Source organism: Dermacentor albipictus, unplaced genomic scaffold (genome assembly GCF_038994185.2).
Source record: "Dermacentor albipictus isolate Rhodes 1998 colony unplaced genomic scaffold, USDA_Dalb.pri_finalv2 scaffold_319, whole genome shotgun sequence".
Taxonomy (NCBI): domain Eukaryota; kingdom Metazoa; phylum Arthropoda; class Arachnida; order Ixodida; family Ixodidae; genus Dermacentor; species Dermacentor albipictus.
In genome coordinates, this window is record NW_027225873.1 from 20001 (window position 1) to 25232 (window position 5232).

Genomic DNA, 5232 nt, shown 5'->3' on the forward strand with positions numbered 1-5232 from the left:
TCTTACTCCCATTCCGCGCAAGAGTGCCGAGGCGGACTTCAGAAAGCCCACCCAACAGTGTGCGTTACGCCGTTTCTACCCGCGGGCGCGGCCAAGCCAACCGTCCAAGGTTGCAGCCGGCGTCCACTGGGCGCAACAAATTTGGCACGGGGCGCCCTTCGAAATTCGGGCAATCCCCGGCATGTTCGGGTATAGCCGTCCCCGCGTCCAAGCGGGGCCAGCGGCGGAAAGCGTCGGGCGCAGCGAGCTGCTTCACCCACACGGGGTAGAAACAATGGCGCTCGTCACCCTCGAACAATCCGGTAATGATCCTTCCGCAGGTTCACCTACGGAAACCTTGTTACGACTTTTACTTCCTCTAAATGATCAAGTTTGGTCATCTTTCCAACAGACCGGCGCAACCGAAAGGCCGCGCCGGACATCGGTCCGAAGACCTCACTAAATCATTCAATCGGTAGTAGCGACGGGCGGTGTGTACAAAGGGCAGGGACGTAATCAACGCGAGCTTATGACTCGCGCTTACTGGGAATTCCTCGTTCAAGGGGAACAATTGCAAGCCCCTATCCCAATCACGAAAGAAGTTCCACGGGTTACCCAGTCTTTTCAGACAGGGATAAAGACACGCTGCTTCCTTCAGTGTAGCGCGCGTGCGGCCCCGGACATCTAAGGGCATCACAGACCTGTTATTGCTCTGTTTCGTGCGGCTAGGAGCCGCTTGTCCCTCTAAGAAGGTTGTAAGGTGCTGGGAACCCCGCACCTATTTAATAGGCTAGAGTCTCGTTCGTTATCGGAATTAACCAGACAAATCGCTCCACCAACTAAGAACGGCCATGCACCACCATCCACCGAATCAAGAAAGAGCTCTCAATCTGTCAATCCTCCCAGTGTCCGGGCCGGGTAAGTTTTCCCGTGTTGAGTCAAATTAAGCCGCAGGCTCCACTCCTGGTGGTGCCCTTCCGTCAATTCCTTTAAGTTTCAGCTTTGCAACCATACTTCCCCCGGAACCCAAACACTTTGGTTTCCCGGAAGCTGCCCGCCGAGTCATTTGAGTAACTCAGGCGGATCGCTGGTTGGCATCGTTTATGGTCAGAACTAGGGCGGTATCTGATCGCCTTCGAACCTCTGACTTTCGTTCTTGATCAAAGAAAACATTCTTGGCAAATGCTTTCGCAGTAGTTCGTCTTGCGACGGTCCAAGAATTTCACCTCTAGCGCCGCAATACGAATGCCCCCGTCTGTCCCTCTTAATCATTACCTCGTATTCCAAAAACCAACAGAACAGAAACGAGGTCTTGTTCTATTATTCCATGCAAGTTTATTCAGGCGACTCGCCTGCGTTGAGCACTCTAATTTTTTCAAAGTAAAAGCACCGGCCTTCTCGAGGCACACAATGAAGTGCACCAAGAAAGGACCGGCATGATGTTCAGTCCGAGCCGTCGCATCGGGTAGATGCACTACTCGTCTGGAACTGAGATCCAACTACGAGCTTTTTAACCGCAGCAGCTTTAGTATACGCTATTGGAGCTGGAATTACCGCGGCTGCTGGCACCAGACTTGCCCTCCAATTGATCCTCGTTAAAGGATTTAGAGTGTACTCATTTCAATTACGGGGCCTCAAAAGAGTCCCGTATTGTTATTTTTCGTCACTACCTCCCCGTGCCGGGAGTGGGTAATTTGCGCGCCTGCTGCCTTCCTTGGATGTGGTAGCCGTTTCTCAGGCTCCCTCTCCGGAATCGAACCCTGATTCTCCGTTACCCGTAACAACCATGGTAAGCAAGTAACCTACCATCGAAAGTTGATAAGGCAGACACTTGAAAGAAACGTCGCCGGCTCGTGGCCATGCGATCAGCACAAAGTTATCCAGAGTCACCACACAATACGGGCCGAAACCCGATCGATCTTGGTCTAATAAAAGCACCCGTCGCCCAAAGGGCTTCAGGCTCACTGCATGTATTAGCTCTAGAATTGCCACAGTTATCCAAGTAGGAAGAAACGATCTAAGGAACCATAACTGATTTAATGAGCCATTCGCGGTTTCGCCTTATTTCGGCATGTACTTAGACATGCATGGCTTAATCTTTGAGACAAGCATATGATTACTGGCAGGATCAACCAGGTAATCGTTCAACTGCGCGTCCCGCCTGTCAAGCAGGCCGGACGCCGTTTTTGCGATGCCGAGGCCACCTTCAGGCGCCCCAGCACGCTTCGTTCTTGCAAAGAGTAGCACTTTGCACAGTCCGAGACGACGGCGTTCGAGCTCGCTACGGCGCCCTCCCCGAAGGGCCGGGTATCGCCACGCGGCAAGAAGCACGCAACATTCTCGATAGACTGGTTGTGTCGACTCGATCACGGCTTGCGGTTTCTCTTGAGCCCGCAGCACAGGTGGACCGACCGACACTTGCAACGTAGCCGAGACGGCAAAGCCGCCAGGCGACGGGTCACGCCCGCGCCTTCGGCGCTTTCGCATTTGACTCGTCCGAGGACGATGCGGAACACAACTCGATATCGTGGAGAAAGCGTCGTCCGACAACCAGCCCCTAACGCATCAAGCGGATGAGGCTGCAGACGTCAGCTGTGGGATCCACGGGAGCGATACCGGGGACACGCTTGACGGGCACGAAGCCCGCCGCATATCAAACACCCAGGTCGCTTTTGGGGGCGACTGCTCTCTGGGACCCCCATATAATAGCAGCGATAAGTTCCCAAATCTCCATGGGGCCGTACTCGTGCCACTTTCGACGAGCGTTTGGCGAAAATCGTGCCGCCTCGCAGCGCCGCGAGCGAGATGGAAAGCTTACGTCGGCAGCGCAATGCCGAAGTCGTGAAAGCGCAGCGCGTCGACCGAATGCGCGAACGGCAATCTCTCGCCTATGGACAGCGCGGTTTCCAGAACAATCGCCTTTCTGTGCCCCTACGGGGCCGCACGCTAGCGCGGCCCTTTCGCCGTTTCCGAGCACGAGTGCGACCGGCGCGGGCGGCGTGCTCGACACCCCGGCTGACGCCGTTTCGGACTTTGTCTCTTCGCGCGCTCGCGCCAACGCCGCGGCAAAACGACGACCTCTGCGCGGTTCTTTCCCGGTTCCCGGCGTGCTATAGTGCAGCCAGCCGGACGGTGGCGACGACTCAGTCGCGGCCGTGCGGTGGCTTGTACGCCAAAGTTGCGTGACGGGCGTCGAGCTCCCGCCGCGGCCCGGCTCAGGTGGTTTCGGACTTCTGTCTCTTCCGAGCGCTCGCGTCGTCGTGGGCACGATTCTCGAGTGCGGAGCGGTGCGCGGACACCACCACGAACACGCGCAAGCCGAAAACGGCACTACGGTACAACGTCGGCCAGGGCGGTACGGCCCCCTTATATGAGCAGCGATAAGTGACCAGATCTCCACGGGGCCGTACTCGTGCGACAAGGCGGCGTACTGCGCCGAGCCGAGCGCCAATATTTGGCCTTGGCACGGCCGATTTGAGCTCTCGCGATCGCCGCGGTACCGCCGCTCACCGATTCAAGGCACGCTAGCGCGGCCCCTTCGCCATTTTTCGAGTAAGAGTGCGAAAAGCGCGCGCGGCGTGCTCGTCGCCCCGGCTGACGTAGTCTCGGACTTAGTCTCGCTCACGCCGCCCCGGCTGACGTCGTCTCGGACTTAGTCGCGCTCACACCGCCCCGGCTCACGTGGTTTCGGACTTCCGTCTCTTCCGAGCGCTCGCGTCGTCGTGGGCACGATTCTCGAGTGCGGAGCGGTGCGCGGACACCACCACGAACACGCGCAAGCCGAAAATGGCACTACGGTACAACGTCGGCCAGGGCGGTACGGCCCCCTTATATGAGCAGCGATAAGTGACCAGATCTCCACGGGGCCGTACTCGTGCGACAAGGCGGCGTACTGCGCCGAGCCGAGCGCCAATATTTGGCCTTGGCACGGCCGATTTGAGCTCTCGCGATCGCCGCGGTACCGCCGCTCACCGATTCAAGGCACGCTAGCGCGGCCCCTTCGCCATTTTTCGAGTAAGAGTGCGAAAAGCGCGCGCGGCGTGCTCGTCGCCCCGGCTGACGTAGTCTCGGACTTAGTCTCGCTCACGCCGCCCCGGCTGACGTCGTCTCGGACTTAGTCGCGCTCACACCGCCCCGGCTCACGTGGTTTCGGACTTTCGTCTCTTCCGAGCGCTCGCGTCGTCGTGGGCACGATTCTCGAGTGCGGAGCGGTGCGCGGACACCACCACGAACACGCGCAAGCCGAAAACGGCACTACGGTACAACGTCGGCCAGGGCGGTACGGCCCCTTATAAGAGCAGCGATAAGTGACCAGACCTCCACGGGGCCGTACTCGTGCGACAAGGCGGCGTACTGCGCCGAGCCGAGCGCCAATATTTGGCTTTGGCACGGCCGATTTGAGCTCTCGCGATCGCCGCGGTACCGCCGCTCACCGATTCAAGGCACGCTAGCGCGGCCCCTTCGCCATTTTTCGAGTAAGAGTGGGAAAAGCGCGCGCGGCGTGCTCGACGCCCCGGCTGACGTCGTCTCGGACTTGGTCGACGCCCCGGCTGACGTAGTCTCGGACTTAGTCTCGCTCACGCCGCCCCGGCTGACGTCGTCTCGGACTTAGTCGCGCTCACACCGCCCCGGCTCACGTGGTTTCGGACTTTCGTCTCTTCCGAGCGCTCGCGTCGTCGTGGGCACGATTCTCGAGTGCGGAGCGGTGCGCGGACACCACCACGAACACGCGCAAGCCGAAAACGGCACTACGGTACAACGTCGGCCAGGGCGGTACGGCCCCTTATAAGAGCAGCGATAAGTGACCAGACCTCCACGGGGCCGTACTCGTGCGACAAGGCGGCGTACTGCGCCGAGCCGAGCGCCAATATTTGGCTTTGGCACGGCCGATTTGAGCTCTCGCGATCGCCGCGGTACCGCCGCTCACCGATTCAAGGCACGCTAGCGCGGCCCCTTCGCCATTTTTCGAGTAAGAGTGGGAAAAGCGCGCGCGGCGTGCTCGACGCCCCGGCTGACGTCGTCTCGGACTTGGTCGACGCCCCGGCTGACGTAGTCTCGGACTTAGTCTCGCTCACGCCGCCCCGGCTGACGTCGTCTCGGACTTAGTCGCGCTCACACCGCCCCGGCTCACGTGGTTTCGGACTTGCGTCTCTTCCGAGCGCTCGCGTCGTCGTGGGCACGATTCTCGAGTGCGGAGCGGTGCGCGGACACCACCACGAACACGCGCAAGCCGAAAACGGCACTACGGTACAA

General features: G+C 59.4%; 1 non-coding gene across 1 annotated transcript; it reads right to left on the bottom strand.

Annotated features, from left to right (window-relative positions):
• Positions 1-303: 303 nt before the first annotated feature.
• Positions 304-2118, bottom strand: LOC139053893 (small subunit ribosomal RNA). Its single transcript, XR_011510864.1, has one exon. It is a non-coding gene; the product is annotated as a small subunit ribosomal RNA (ribosomal RNA).
• Between the last annotated feature and the right edge of the window lie 3114 nt (positions 2119-5232).